This window comes from Sphaerodactylus townsendi, linkage group LG10 (genome assembly GCF_021028975.2).
Source record: "Sphaerodactylus townsendi isolate TG3544 linkage group LG10, MPM_Stown_v2.3, whole genome shotgun sequence".
Lineage (NCBI taxonomy): Eukaryota > Metazoa > Chordata > Lepidosauria > Squamata > Sphaerodactylidae > Sphaerodactylus > Sphaerodactylus townsendi.
The window spans coordinates 75,349,236-75,365,362 of NC_059434.1; positions in this window are offsets into that span (position 1 = coordinate 75,349,236).

Here is a 16,127-nt window from a genome sequence, read left to right on the forward strand (position 1 = left end):
GCTCACCCTAGGTGCCACACTCCACCCCACCCCACCCCCCAAGCTGTGCCCCCATTCCAAAGTCCCGATAGAGTTTGGGGCTGGGGTCCAGTTGAAAGCCAGTGAATAAGCCTCACCCCACCCCCCAATCTCCATGTGGAGGTTGGAGCGGCAAGGGCCTAAATTTCCAAAGGCCAATACTTTTTTAAACGATTGACTGTCAGATGTTCCTTTCTTCAGTACAAGGCTAGCCTGTTTAGAGCTCTTTTCAGCTCTATCCCCCACCCCACCCGAGCATCTCCATCAAAACATGGGAGAAACGACCCTTATTAACAGAAACCTTAATCTTGAGTAATACCTATTAAAAAGCAGAAAAGGGAAAGTATGGCATTCATTTCCGCAAAACCCTACACCGGCGAAGTCTTTTCGGCAGGCTAATTAAAGAAAGCAGTGCGGCCAAACCTCAGGTATCAAACCTGTGTTTATCGTGCAATCTATGAGCATGGTGAGGTCAAGTGCTCAACAATTACTGGACCACATGATTCCCCTGCTAGAAACCAAGATGCTGGGTAGCAAAAGAGTATCTGGGAGAATCCTTGTTCTCATGTTTTGTTTGTATTTTGTTTTGTATTTGTAGGACTTTCTTCAAGGTGAAAGAGAACAGCTCTCAAGATACCCCCTAGACGCTGTGGGCCTCATTGATTATCTGCTGGCTCAGAAGTTTCCATCTGTGCGCAAGGAATCTTCCATTTATGCCATTCTATTCACTCCATTCAGATTCAGCCCATTATCTGTAAACCATAAAAACAGAGTGGCAATTACCACAAGTAGTAGTAATAAGTTTATTGTCTTGGCCATGGGCCTTCAGAATTTCCTCATACGCAGCATTATAAAATGAAAGCATGCACAAAAAACATCCAGTGTATACCGACATCGCTAAAATAGACTCAATTAGTACTAATATAGATATCCCTATCAAATAATACAACACATAATTATACCATACTAAGCCTGACTTTTCTTGCAGCATGAGCAAAAAGTGCTACTCGATTGGGAATGTATGGATCACCATCGGATGATAGACAAATCATTTTCCCAGTGTTATCAGTCTCCCCCGCAACTGGAAGACGACCTTTACTATATTTGGTCCTTATGTTACCATAAAGAGGACACTCCAGAACATAGTGCAGAATGTCCTCATCTGCATCACTCCCACAGATACATCTGTAGATAGGTACCAGCCCATTACTACATTGTGCACTATAAACTGCTGTTTGTATGGCCTGGAATCTCAGGTTAGTATAGAACCTTTGGTACTCCAGATGTTATGGACTACAATTCCCATCAGCCCCTGCCAACATGGCCAATTGGCTATGCTGGCAGGGGCTGATGGGAATTGTAGTCCACAATATCTGGAGTGCCAAAGGTTCGCCACCCCGGGAAGATATAAGTTGACAAATTCTCTAAATATGGCAATCTAATGTGATCCTTCTTAAAAAGTTTAAAGAAGGGGGCAATTTTGGATTGATTGGTTCAATCTCTATTTATTAATGCATCCATATGAAAGATCCAGCCCCTCAGGTCCGTTCCCTGACTACCACTATTGAGAACATCATCTGGTATGGAATAGTGTGTTTGAATAGAAATAAGATATTCTGAACGAGATTTCTCTTGGACCAGATTCAACCTCAAACTTTGATGACACAAAGAGACTTTTCATATTTAAAAACTATTACATCAAGGAGAATACTACATAAAAGTTTTTCCACTGACACACCCATTTTCGTTGTATAAAGAATTGTCGACGACTTTCACGGCCGGAATCACTGGGGTGTTGTGTGGTTTCCAGACTGTATGGCCGTGTTCTAGTAGCATTTTCTCCTGACGTTTCATCTGCATCTGTGGCTGGCAGGTCCTCTGAAGATGCCAGCCACAGACACAGGTGAAATGTCAGGAGAAAATGCTACTAGAACAGTGATGGCGAACCTATGGCACGCGTGCCAGAGGTGGCACTCAGAGCTCTCTCTGTGGGCATACACGCACAGAGTTTGTCATGTGGGGGGGGCAGAAAATCACCGTGCGTGCACCGCAGCAAGCAGGTAGGACTCGGCTGGGAGGGCTGGTGCCTGTGCTTACTCCTTTACCTGGAAGTAAGCTCGGTTGCTGGCAATGCGGCTTGCTTCTGAGTAAACCCTCCTAGGGTCGTGATTCACCCGTTCAAAGCATTGCACAGTTGCTTCAAAGCAAAGCGCCAACTACCACCAAGCTTACTCCTGGGTAATGCGCGTCTTGGAGCCAACCATTTTTTCTAAACTAAAACCTCAGTATTCAGGTTAAATTGCCATGTTGGCACTTTGCGATAAATAAGTGGGTTTTGGGTTGCAGTTTGGGCACTTGCTCTCGAAAAGGTTCGCCATCACTGTACTAGAAGATGGCTATACAGCCCAGAAACCATGCATCACCCCATTGTACAAAGAATTTGTTTACATGTAACACGGGGCGACAGTTGGTCTTGCAAACCCCATTTGAAGTATGAAGTGGTACAGTCTAAGACGATAGTACTGTGTGACCTCCTGTTTGCCTAGTTTAGCTCACAGACAAAATAACCACTGTGACAAATGGGAAGCAACAAATAGACCACAACATATGGAAAATTTAAATCAAGCATATGTTGGACACCAAGTTCAGGAAAAGACAAAAACAAGGGAGAGTTCAGAGGGTATGGACCAACCATATAGGATACCTAAAAGCTTTCCCATGAAAGGAAGTAAAATCCTTGTGGTTTTGTGTGCTATAATTACATCTCTAATTTATCTAAATATATGAGTTTTGCATGTAGTGGGTCAGGAAGTAATGCCGCACGCCACTTCAAAGCTTGGGAAAGCTGTGCATCTAAAGTCAACAACTTTCCCAAACGCCTTCGCTTGGGCTTGGTATGACGCAGTTAAGTTTGTGCTTCCATCTCGGCATTGAAATATTTTATTGCAGTAATTCTGTAAACATCAGAAAATTGTAGCTCAGGCATTTATAAAAATTACACATGTGCAGAAGTGCAGCATTTTGATGGCGTTTGGCCTGGAAAAGTGCACCACTGTGGTGATAAAGAGGGGAAAGATCACTGAGAATGACAGCATAGAAATGCCTGATGACCAACTAATCAAGTTCAACCAAAAGGAAGCCTATAAATATCTGGACATTTTGCAGCTGGGTAGCATCAAGCATTTCCAAGTGATGACTATGGTCAGCAGTATACAGGACGGTCTCATCACCTTGGGGGTCTTTGATATCCCTTTCTCTCCCTCTTACTCACCAAGTCATTACAGGCACTGCAGAACAGGATGGGGAAGTGATGGCAGAAACTGCAAATGTGTAACTTGAGGGCAAAAATGTTGATCCCTATTGCCACTCAAAATTACCTTCCAGAACACTGCTTTAAGCTAGAATCAAGTTCATACAAACAACAGGGTAAGGTGCCTTGAACAGATCACAGGACTGATATTCTTCCATATAAAAATTCCCTGCTTATAAAAAAAAATGGATGTAAGGCAGTGGTGGGATCCAAAAATTTTAGTAACAGGTTCCCATGGTGGTGGGATTCAAATTGTGAGAATTGTAAGCGCCAATGGGGCTGGGTGGGACACAACGGGGGCGTGGCTGGGCATTCCGGGGGCGGGGCATTCCTGGGTGGGGCTGTGGCAAGGACGCAGCTGCTGCACCAGTCCTTGGGCGGGATACAAGTGCACGCAGGCGCAGGCTGCCACGCACGCCAGTGCACCTCCTGCTAGACTGCTTCAAGTTCTGCACGCTACTACTGAGAGGAGGGGCGCAACTAAGGCAAAAATCACGTGGCAAAATCACCAATTAGTAACCCCCACTCGGCACACACAAATAATTAGTAACCTACTCTCGGGAACCTGTGACAACCTGCTGGATCCCACCTCTGATGTAAGGGTTACAATCCTAGCCTAATTTTCACCTTGATAAGCTAGTTTTCCATATCAGTGCACCTTTTTTTTTTGATGGCAGAACATTCTAACTATACAATCCTCCACTTGCAATCTGAAACTCCAAGTCTAGAGATTGTTTTGCCACCTCAGCTAGCCTTGATACAAACTAGGCCACGGTGGCTAAGCAAAGAAAGGGTGAAAAGCTGAAGACAATAAGTTGTTTTATAAAGTTACCTTTTTGGCATTCATCAGAGTCGAAGAAGGTGTGTAGTCTAAATAACTGTATTCGTTCCTAGTCATTATCTGTCTGGGAAAACAGTATTCTTGTGGGAAGAGCCTATATGCATGTCTGCCTTTAAATAGATAAACCACAGTATATTAAACACAAAAGGAGAAGTTTCTTCTAAAGATCCTATAGGAAATGACACACAACAGCCTTAACCACAGAGGAATTTTTGCGTTTTTTAAAAAGCAGTTTATTAGAAGACAATTCCAGAGAGATTGAACCCATTTCTAGATGCAAAACTGCGTCAGCAACACAGCAAGGAATAGCAAGATTGGCACTCAAAAATTTGATCTGTAGGTCTTATGACAGATTTCATTCCAACAAATTTGATCTGTACGATCTCAAAATATCAGTGCAGTGTTCCCAGCCCTCCGGTTCTGCCCTCTGGCCTCACAAGTTCTTGAGGGACCCAACTTGTATAATTTCATAGCAAAGTGTGGCCCCATCTGAGGATACTTAAATCCAGTGATTGTAGCAGTGAATGGACAAAATAGATCTATCTTGGAAAAATACTTCAAGTTTACAGAAAAATCTGAAATTAAAAAAAAACCCATCAGACTAGGACAGGGGTCTGCAACCTGTGGCTCTCCAGATATTCATGGACTACAAATCCCATCAGCCCCTGCCAGCCCCTGCCAATTGGCCATGCTGGCAGGGGCTGATGGGATTTGTCGTCCATGAACATCTGGAGAGCCGCAGGTTGCAGACCCCTAGACTAGGATAAGGGAGACCAAGGTCTAAATGCCTACGATGCTGTGGAAACTCATTAGATGACCTTTGTAATAAATGAGAAATGTGTTTTCTTCTAGGAAGGAGGAGATGAATCATAAGGGAGGATGCTTGTGGCAGGACAAGATAAGACTGCAGGATGACTAGGCTGAAGGGCAAGGTTTGTATCAGATTGTACGTATTGAGCATGCTTAATAGGCTAATACATATTAACTTCTCCTCCTGCTCTGACGACAAACTGTATTATAATGAACATACAGGAAGAATATGGGAGAAATATGTAAATAGGCGGACTGGAAAGTTGTGACTCTAAGTACCCTTAGCCAATGGGGGAGCAGAGAGGGTATGGTGAATTCAGGAGAAGGGAATAAACTTGCCATGGATATACTGTTTTGAAGGAGTCTGCCCATGTGAGGACAGCTCTCCTTTCTTTGCAAATAAAGCTACTTACAGCTCTCTTCTGTTGGCTTGATGGTAAAGAAATATTGGGCACCACACCTTGAGCCTTTCACACTCACTTAACATACCGTGTTTCCCCGAAAATAAGACAGTGTCTTATATTAATTTTTGCTCCCAAAGATGCGCTATGTCTTATTTTCAGGGGATGTCTTATTTTTCTGTGTTCTGTTCGTCGGGCATGCTTCCAAACAAAAACTTTGCTACATCTTACTTTTGGGGGATGCCTTATATTTCGCACTTCAGCAAAACCTCTACTACGTGTTATTTTCAGGGGATGTCTGATATTCAGGGAAACAGGGTAACTTGTGAGAATAAAATGGAGGCGAGGAGAATGATATAAGCTGCTCTGGATCCCCAGTGTAGAGAAACACAGGGTGTAAATGAAGTTAATAAATCGGAATTATAGGTGAAGATGTGTGGGGGAGGTAAAGGTGGGTGGGTGGGTGTGAAGAGAGATAGAAGCAGGGAAGGGTGAGGATATAGAATTGTTAGGAGGAGGGAAAGAACAAATAGTGTAGGAAGGGAATGCAGGAGAAAGTAAGGTCCTCCCCAGTGCAAATAGACCCATCTCAGCAGGCAACTGGGCCACAGTTTTCCTGGGGAGACGCTACCAGAGAGTAGAGAAGGAGGGGAAACTAAACACAGGAGGCCAGATGCTGGAGAACAAAACTGTGCCAAGACTATCTCTTGTCTGAGTCCTCATTTAAACAAAGTGCCTCAACTCTGTATTGTCGAAGGCTTTCACGGCCAGAATCATTGGGGTGCTGTGTGGTATGTATGGCCATGTCAGGAAAGAATGCTGCTAGAACACGGCCATGCAGCCCAGAAACCACACAGCACCCCAATGCCTCAACTCTGTTTTTCTGGAAAAAAACAACCTCCCTTCAGAATCAAACTTTCTCCTCTCTTATGGAAATAAGAAAAGTGCCGCACACCTTTCACTGTGCTTGCAAGTCTGTGAGCCACCTTTTGTAAGCTGCTCGAGCTGTCTGTACCAGGCTTGAAAGTAATTACACCCTACTGATTGTGGTTGTCTTTAAGGAAATTGAGTAAATACCACTGTCTTTGGAGACATGCCTGATGCAGTCATTAGCTCCATATAAGGGCTTCCTGTCTTAACCTGGGTTTCCTTGCTCCAGTAATAAAAACCAACATCACTCACAGGACTGAAAAGTAAGAAATGGGGTAAAAAAACCCACTCTCATGTGATGCATTCATACACATTTGTCTGTGATGTACGCCATGTGTATTCACTTCATGGGTCAAAATTGGCCCTGAGGTAGGATTGCCAGTTCTGGGTCGAGAAATATTTGGAGATTTGTGTGTGTGGAGGGGGGGGGTCCTGGGAAGGGTGGAGTTTGGGAAGGGGAGAGACTTCAACAGGGTATAAAGCTGTAAATTCCTCCCTCCAAAACAGCTATTTTCTCCAGGAGAACTGATCTTGTATTGTCGAAAGCTTTCACGGCCGGAATCACTTGGGTGCTGTGTGGTTTCCGGGCTGTATGGCCGTGTTCTAGCAGCATTCTCTCCTGACATTTCGCCTGCATCTGTGGCTGGCATCTTCAGAGGATCCTCTGAAGATGCCAGCCACAGATGCAGGCGAAATGTCAGGAGAGAATGCTGCTAGAACACGGCCATACAGCCCGGAAACCACACAGCACCCAAGAACTGATCTTGGTCACCTGACCAATTGTAATAGCAGGAGGTCTCCAAGTGTTACCTGGGGGGTTGGCAACCATATCCTAAAATAATGTCTGTGAAGCCATTTGCGATCATAGTTTTTCTGGAAACAACCTGTGTGAATATTACCAGGAGCATCAGAAAAAGACTTCCGATAGTTATTTGTTTATTTAAAACACTAATAGGCCACCTTTCTACCCAAACAGGGCTGCCCAAGGGGGGCAAATATCAAGGTATTAAAACATTTAAAACATCATTTAACATACATATATAAATGTTTAGCAATATGGTAAAAATATATTGACTTTCCAACTTACACAACCCAAGGAAGAAGACCTGAAAGAGTTTTCTGGGGGTTCCTCAAACAAAGCCAAAAAGTTCCTTGCCCTTCATGCAAGTTTTGGACTTTGAAGTTGGTCTGTGGCAAGCAGCCCTGAGAGAAGCATCCAAAGAAATCAAAGTCAAAAAAATAATAATGAAAACCTCTGTACAAGCACATCTTGCTTAGTATTGCGCTTTGGACTATTGCGCAATGGACTATTGCGAATTGGACTATTGCGAATTGGACTATATTGCGCTTCTCATTAGCACAATATCCAGCAGGATAAGCCATCCATTGTCAAGGATGGGAGCTGGTTTTTCTGTCATCACAGCCCTGCCCTACTTTTCCCCCATAGAATGAAAATAAACCATTCAATCATTTAGAGAGGAGAAAGTACAACAGTATCAATTAGAGTGGGTATCAATTAGGGGGCATCACTTAGAGTGGAGGCAAAATTTGCTTCCTAACAAAGGTAAACACAGCCATCAATGACATGATAAGCTGGGAGCTCCATCTATGGAGAATGTCATGGTTATTCAAAACACAGGACCAACTGCATGATCAGTCTAGCCAGTGGTGGGATCCAAAAATTTTAGTAACAGGTTCCCATGGGAGTGGGATTCAAACAGTGGCGTAGCGCCAATGGGGCTGGGCGGGGCACTATGGGGGCGTGGCTGGGCATTCCGGGGGCGGGGCATTCCGGGGCAGGGCTGTGGCAAGGACGCAGCTGCCGCGCCGGTCCTTGGGCGGGAAACAAATGCACGCAGGCGCAGGCTGCCACGCACGCCGGTGCACCTCCTGCTAGACTGCTTCAAGTTCTGCGCGCTACTGCTGAGAAGAGGGGCGTAACTGAGGCAAAAATCACGTGGCAAAATCACCAATTAGTAACCCCCTCTCGGCACACACAAATAATTAGTAACCTACTCTCGGGAACCTGTGAGAACCTGCTGGATCCCGCCTCTGAGTCTAGCCCATAATGGTTGGGATTTGCATTAGTGGGTGACCCACAGACAGATGGAGATTGGAACAATTTGCCTGGAAAAGTGTTGTTTGCTTGGAACTCTGAGAAAGTGCTGAAATGGGGGGGATTACTATTTCCCTCCCACCCTGTTTTCAAGAGTGGAAAGGGCAGTGGAGCCGTATTCTTGCCCCTTTTTTTTCTGGAAACAACCTGTTTTCAGAACGTAAGGGGAACAGAGAACTCATGCAGAACTACATGGAGGAAATGTTTTATTTCCTGCCTTAAAATATTTCATTTTGGTTCTGCGGAAAGGGGCCATGTTGCACAGCAAGACCGCCACTGGACTGGCCTATGCCCCAAGATGGCCGCCTGGCGTGCCTGGATTCGTAAGCGCAGTCTTGTCCATGCATTCAACACAATAATAATGGAAGTGCCATCTGGGAAGAGGTGTTTTGTTTTTCCTAACTCAACTATCCCCTCATTTTCCCTGCAAAAGAAGTTCAATGTCTGAGGAAGATATATGAACTGAACAGAGCAACAGAGCAATGAATTAATTGTTCCAGCAAGTTCTCTGACTGGGAGTGGAAGAAACTTCTGTGAGCTGTATTATTTTGATACAAGTCACAAGCACGCAGAATTCACAATGATAATAAACAGCCTCCAGATACAAAGGCAGAATATCTGGAGCAGAATATCACTGTTTGAACAGCAACACCAGAGAAGTTCTACTGCTTTCACTGCTTCCTGGAGGCATTTGATTGGCCACCATGAGAAAGCAGGATATTCGACTAGATAACCCTTGGCTGTCTTTTGATGGGGCTCTTGTGTTCCTAATTTCCATCTACATGTAGAGATATTTTTAGCAAAGCCTAGTTAACAGGTGGGTGAGTTTGGTGCGGCTTCAAACAGCGCGATGAGCTTTCAGCACAGACATCCTGTTGACACAGCCGAGAGATCCTTTCTTTAAGCGTGTCATATTTATATTAGGTCGGGATTTGCAGGCAGCAGACCCTAAACATCTAATTTTCTGTGCAAAAGGAAAATAATGCTCACGCCTTTCCCAGAGCTATGCTTATGCAGCAAGTTCTTTTTTGGGTACGTTCTTCCTTCAGGGCATATAGATATGAAAAGCATAAACCATGCAAGATGAAGGGGGGAGGGGGGAAGCATATCTTTCCATAAGCTGGTTCCTGTTCCCACCACCACATTCCATAGTAAAACTATAATTTGGTCCTTTTCCTCTCCCCGCAGCTATTTTTTAAGGCAGCAACCAGAAGTGTGGACATCAATTTGGGTCTTCTCAGGAACAGAACGTTCTGTCTAATATGGATGATTCACTCCCCGCCTCCCGCCACCCCTCATTTTTATTTGTTCGCAATACACTTTACATTATCCCAAGATAGCGAACTGAGACAACTCCTGTCCTGCTCTCAGTTTAATTACCCTGTCCCAAATTCTTAGGCTGGGCTTTTTTTTCCATGAAAAAGTGCTACTACTCAGATATAAAGATGTGTTAATGTCCACCAGTTAAGAACATAAGAACATAAGAACATAAGAACAAGCCAGCTGGATCAGACCAAAGTCCATCTAGTCCAGCTCTCTGCTACTCGCAGTGGCCCACCAGGTGCCTTTGGGAGCTCACATGTAGGATGTGAACACAATGGCCTTCTGCGGCTGTTGCTCCCGATCACCTGGTCTGTTAAGGCATTTGCAATTCAGATCAAAGAGGATCAAGATTGGTAGCCATAAATCGACTTCTCCTCCATAAATCTGTCCAAGCCCCTTTTAAAGCTATCCAGGTTAGTGGCCATCACCACCTCCTGTGGCAGCATATTCCAAACACCAATCACACGTTGCGTGAAGAAGTGTTTCCTTTTATTAGTCCTAATTCTTCCCCCCAGCATTTTCAATGAATGCCCCCAGTTCTCCCTTCCCTCTGCACATCTCTGCTGCTAGGTGGTTCCTGAGAGTCCCCTCTCTCTGGGAATTTGGGGCAGGCTACACACAAAGATCAGTACTCGGGAGAACCCTAAAATATGGTGCCATTTCGCAGTACCAGTGGGCAGTGGTGGGATCCAAAATTTTTAGTAACAGGTTCCTATGGTGGTGGGATTCAAACAGTGGCGTAGTGCCGATGGGGCTGGGCGGGGCACGACGGAGGCGTGGCCAGACTTTTGGGGGCGGGGCATTCCTGGGCGGGGCTGTGGCAAGGATGCAGCCACTGCGCCGGTCCTTGGGCGGGAAACGAATGCACGCAGGCGCAGGCTGCCACGCACGCCGGTGCACCTCCTGCTAGACTGCTAGGGGCCTAACTAAGGCAAAAATCACGTGGCAGAATCACCAATTAGTAACCCCCTCTCGGCACACACAAATAATGAGTAACCTACTCTCGGGAACCTGTGAGAACCTGCTGGATCCCACCTCTGCCAGTGGGCACTGACACTCTAAAAAAAAGTCCTCCTTGCAGATACATCAGTAGAGCTGGACCTTTTAAATTCTCAGGAAATTTGACTTTGCTGCCAACTTGCAGCCAAACAATATGTACATTTTTTCTGGGCATGCGCAGCTCCAAAATTTACCCAGGCACTGAATTTCACCAGAGAATCTCCAGAGCTCATCTGTTTGACAGGAACTGGGTTGGACAAGGTGGAAAATGTAATCTCCTTGGTCCTTGCTCTCCATGTGGAAGATCCCAGTTTCTTCCTCTAGCCCTCCCAGTGAACGAATCTCCAGAAATAACTAATGTAGAAGCAACATCGCCCTATGCCTTGTTGTTGGACCTTCAGAGGAACTGGTTGGTCACTGTGTGAGACGGGCTGCTGGGCTGGATGGGCTGCTGGTGTGATCTAACAGGGCTCTTCCTGTGTTCTTAAGCTTTTCTCTGCTTGAATGACTGCCACCATTACAGATAGAGAGCAGAGAGCAGGATGAACCAGGAGCTCAGCTGAAGACTCTTTCATCTCTTTCATCTCTTGAGCAGTTCATCTCTTTCATCTCTTTCATCTCTTGACTCCAAATCAGTTCAAGATACTGAACAGATTACTTCTAAGAACATAACAGGGAATGCCTTTTTGTCTTGTCTCCATTTCTGGAAGGTTTGTTGTGAATATTCGGAAGGACCTTCTGCAAATGGCGGCACAGAGAATCCCAAAGCAGCAGAAAATGGCTGGTGCAAGTTGCGGCGATAATGAAAACAAGAGCTCTGACGGAGGGTGGGAGGGGGGTATAAGATCCATTTTGGTGTGAAAAGCTTTATTTTCCCAACTCTGTGTGGGAGAAAAAAGCCCAAACGGTTCTTTTTAAAATGTCTGCATGACGTTTTATTTGTGTTGTGCGGAATGGGACGTTGTGTGTAATCCGCCTTGAGTCCAATTGAGAAAGGTGGACTGTAAATAACACAAATAAATACAATCCTAAGCCTCTCCAGTGGAAAGGGTTACATTGGGCGATTTCCCACTGGTGATTAATCCTGGGATAGTCACGCAAAATATCCAAGTTTCCTCACAATCTCCTCACTGCCAAACATAGATTAGTCCTGTTTCTGGCACCCCCCCACCCCTTATCACAGGATTTTCCTGGACCTGCTTGTATACGCAACTTTTTGAAAAAACACTCCAATGGGAGCTAATAAGAAATGGGGGCTACACATTTGAGGGTCCATAACTTTGGCCCCCATGAACCAAATTTCACCAAACCTGGGTGGTATCATCGGGAGGGTCTCCTAAAGATACTCTGAAATTTTGGTGCTGCTAGCTCAGGGGTAGGGAACCTGCGGCTCTCCAGATGTTCAGGAACTACAATTCCCATCAGCCTCTGTCAGCATGGCCAATTGGCCATGCTGGTAGGGGCTGATGGGAATTGTAGTTCCTGAACATCTGGAGAGCCGCAGGTTCCCTACCCCTGTGCTAGCTTAACAGTTGCACCCCTGATAGCAGGCACTCCCCGCCCCCAAGGGGCAGGCCTAGATGTCTTCACTAGAAATATGCTACAGTGAGGATGTTGGAACCTGGATAAAAAGGTGCTGATTCTTTTGAAATTTGGTTGTATCTAGATTAAATTTTCAGTGGGAATTCGGCCATTGACTCAAGTAGGAGGTGATAAGAAAGCCCTGTGTTTGAGACCTTGGAGAGCAGCTACCAGCCTGTGTAGACAGTTCCAAGCTTGATGCACCAATGATCTGAGTCAATATAAGGCAGCTTCATATGTTTTTGAAGTCACTTCAGCCTAGACTTGTATCATGAGAGCCAGCGTGGTGTAGTGGTTAAGAGCAGGTGGATTCTAATCTGGAGAACCAGATTTCATTCCCCACCCCTCCACCTAAGTGGCAGAGGCTTATCTGGTGAACCAGATGTATTTCTGCACTCCTACATTCCTGCTGGGTGACCTTGGGCTAGTCACAGTTCTTTGGAACTCTCTCTGCCCCACCTACCTCCTAAGGTGTCTGTTGTGGGGAGAGGAAGGGAAAGGAGCTTGTAAGCCACCTTGAGTCTCCTTACAGGAAAGAAGGGTGGGGTATAAAATCCAAACTCTTCTTCTTCTTCCCTCCACATATATCCACTGTCTGAGGACCAAGAAAGGATGCCAGCTGATCGAGAGCTTTGGTGAACCCAGCCCACTTGAAAATCAAAGGAAAACTCTATCTTCTATCCCTTTGTTAAGTCTGGATGTCTCCAAGTAAGATATAATATAATTTTCCAAATTATAACCCACAAGTACACTCTACGATTAACATTTTTTCAGAGATTCTTTGAAGACAAATACAGCATATTTTGAAGTGTGTGTGCAAAGATACACAAAAATGTACTCAGAAAAAACAGTGGTCCTTATTAAGAAACTCGGCAATTTACAGCATAAATGGGTAAGCCCGATGATATTCATATTTGGGAGAGATGACTTCTTTCTTTATAAGTACAAATCTTAACTTTATGTCCATAATCAAATTAAGTGCTATATTGTGTTTGTTCAAATTATATAAACGCAACAGGGAGCTATAAAGTCAGAAACTGAAGACATCGGTAAAGCTTAAAATGTTAAACTGTGTGTTGGTCTGGCTCTGTACTTCCCTCTAGTGGTTATATGTTGTGTGACATTATTCAATAGCATTAAGAGGTTTCATTAGTCAGGACTGTGTGGGTGAGTTTAATGTAGTAATATCAGCTTAGGACCAGAAAGACTCAGGCTCATTCCGCACACGCAGAATAATGCACTTTCAAGCTGCTTTCAGGGCTCTTTGAAGCTGTGCGGAATGGCAAAAACAGTTGTGAAAGCAGCTTGAAAGTGCATTATTTTGCGTGTGCGGAATGAGCCTCAGATGGATTCAAACCAGCATTCTGTTGAAAGAAACAAAATTCCCTGTAACAGAATATGAAGAATTGGATGTTCAGCTAATTTAGATTAGTCAGAGTTGTACAGACCAAGTGGAAGTGTATTTGTATACATTTTGTCAGCAAAGGACTAAATCAAACAATGCATTGTTCTCCTGCGCACAGAGGGAAACAGGGTAAAACCAAGATATGCCCACCTACCCAGTGTATCTGCCCAATGTCTACTAACACCAGATGTCCACGCAGGATACAGTATTCAAATAGGCGCAGTCTATGAGCAATCTGATGTGCATAGTCCCATAGCTAATTTCCTACGTCTGATCTAGGAATAGATCACATGCCATTTTGATAAATTGAAATGTTACACCCCACACAGATTTATAATGAAATCAGAGTTGGGGCAGCTGTTTCAAGTACATTGGTTGACAAAATACTCTCTCAGAATTGCTCCCATTTCCCCAGTGATATAAAGGGGAATTCATCCATGGATGCATTTATTGTCATGGCATATTGAGCTGCAGCAGGCAAGCTGAGGGCAAAGCAGTGAAGAGGCATTCTGAGGGCAAGGCAGTGAAGAGGCATTCTGAGGGCAAGGCAGTGAAGAGGCATTCTGAGGGCAAGGCAGTGAAGAGGCATTCTGAGGGCAAGGCAATGAAGAGGCATTCTGAGGGCAAGGCAGTGAAGAGGCATTCTGAGGGCAAGGCACTGAAGAGGCATTCTGAGGGCAAGGCAATGAAGAGGCATTCTGAGGGCAAGGCACTGAAGAGGCATTTTGAGGGCAAGGCAGTGAAGAGGCATTCTGAGGGCAAGGCAGTGAAGAGGCATTCTGAGGGCAAGGCACTGAAGAGGCATTCTGAGGGCAAGGCAATGAAGAGGCATTCTGAGGGCAAGGCAGTGAAGAGGCATTTTGAGGGCAAGGCAATGAAGAGGCATTCTGAGGGCAAGGCAGTGAAGAGGCATTCTGAGGGCAAGGCACTGAAGAGGCATTCTGAGGGCAAGGCAATGAAGAGGCATTCTGAGGGCAAGGCAGTGAAGAGGCATTCTGAGGGCAAGGCACTGAAGAGGCATTCTGAGGGCAAGGCAATGAAGAGGCATTCTGAGGGCAAGGCAGTGAAGAGGCATTCTGAGGGCAAGGCACTGAAGAGGCATTTTGAGGGCAAGGCAGTGAAGAGGCATTTTGAGGGCAAGGCAGTGAAGAGGCATTTTGAGGGCAAGGCACTGAAGAGGCATTCTGCTTCCCAGAGTGCTTCCTCGAGGGCTAAAGTCCCTGGCCACCTTCTAAATATGCTGCACCACTGCCTTAAGTGCCTGGCACCGCCCTTCCTCTTGGGCCCAATGCCCTCCACACAGTTGGTTCTAACTGGCCTCAGCCATGATGGGACTCCTTCCCCTTTGCAGAACTGTGGTATGTATCAGCCAGCCATGCCCGGCCCATGGCACCCCCAACCACATTGTCTACAGCAGAACTGGGCATTATACGGCCCGCGGGCCTTATCCGGCCCGCCGGATGACCCTGACTGGCCCCCCTGCCTTGCTGTGGAGCGAGGCGCCTTTGAAAGCCCCGCAGAAGCCGATTGCCTTGGCTGCCGGCTTCTGCGGGCTCGCCCTTCATGCTACAGGGGCTGGCGTTTTTTAACCCGCAAGAAGCCGATTGCCTTGGCTGCCTGCTTCTGCAGAGCTTTCAAAAGCGCCTCACCCCTGCTGGGGGTAGGCGTCTTTGAAAGACCCGCCAGAAGCCCGGTTGCCTTGGCTGCGGCTTCTCTTGAACTCGCGCCTCACCTGCCTTGCTGGGGGAGGCGAGTCTTTGAAAGCCCGCGAATTGGCGCTGCCTTGGCTGCGCCGCTTCGGGCTTTCAAAAGCGCCTCACCCCCCTGCCTTGCTGGGGAGCGAGGCGCCTTTGAAAGCCCTGCAGAAGCCGGTTGCCTTGGCTGCCGGCTTCTGCGGGGCTTTCAAAAGCGCCTCGCCCCCCTGCCTTTTGGCCCGGCCCTCCACAATATTTTCTGTTTCTTATGTGGCCCCATGGAAAAAATAATTGCCCACCCCTGGTCTACAGGAATCTTTCCTGCTGCAGCATCAAATTTTCTCCTCATGTCCACCTATTCCCATTGTCCAAGTCTGGCCCCTCAGCCTTCCAGTTGGATCCAGGTCTTCTTGGATTGCCACACATATCCAATTTGGCCTACAAATGGAAAATACTTCAATACCATGGAACAGGGGGTCCCAGGAGTCCCCAGTGTAGTTGCTCATGGGTGCCCACTGACACCTTTCCTGGTGGCCACCAGGTGTTTTTGGAAGGTGGGTTGGGCCAGGTGGGGCTTTTGCCCAGGAAGACTGACCATTGGAGATTTCATTGGCTGTGCAGATTTTTAAAAACACTATTTTGACAGCAGCTGCCACTGCAGCACAAAGATCTTTACTATGTGACTGAAGGTAAGCCACA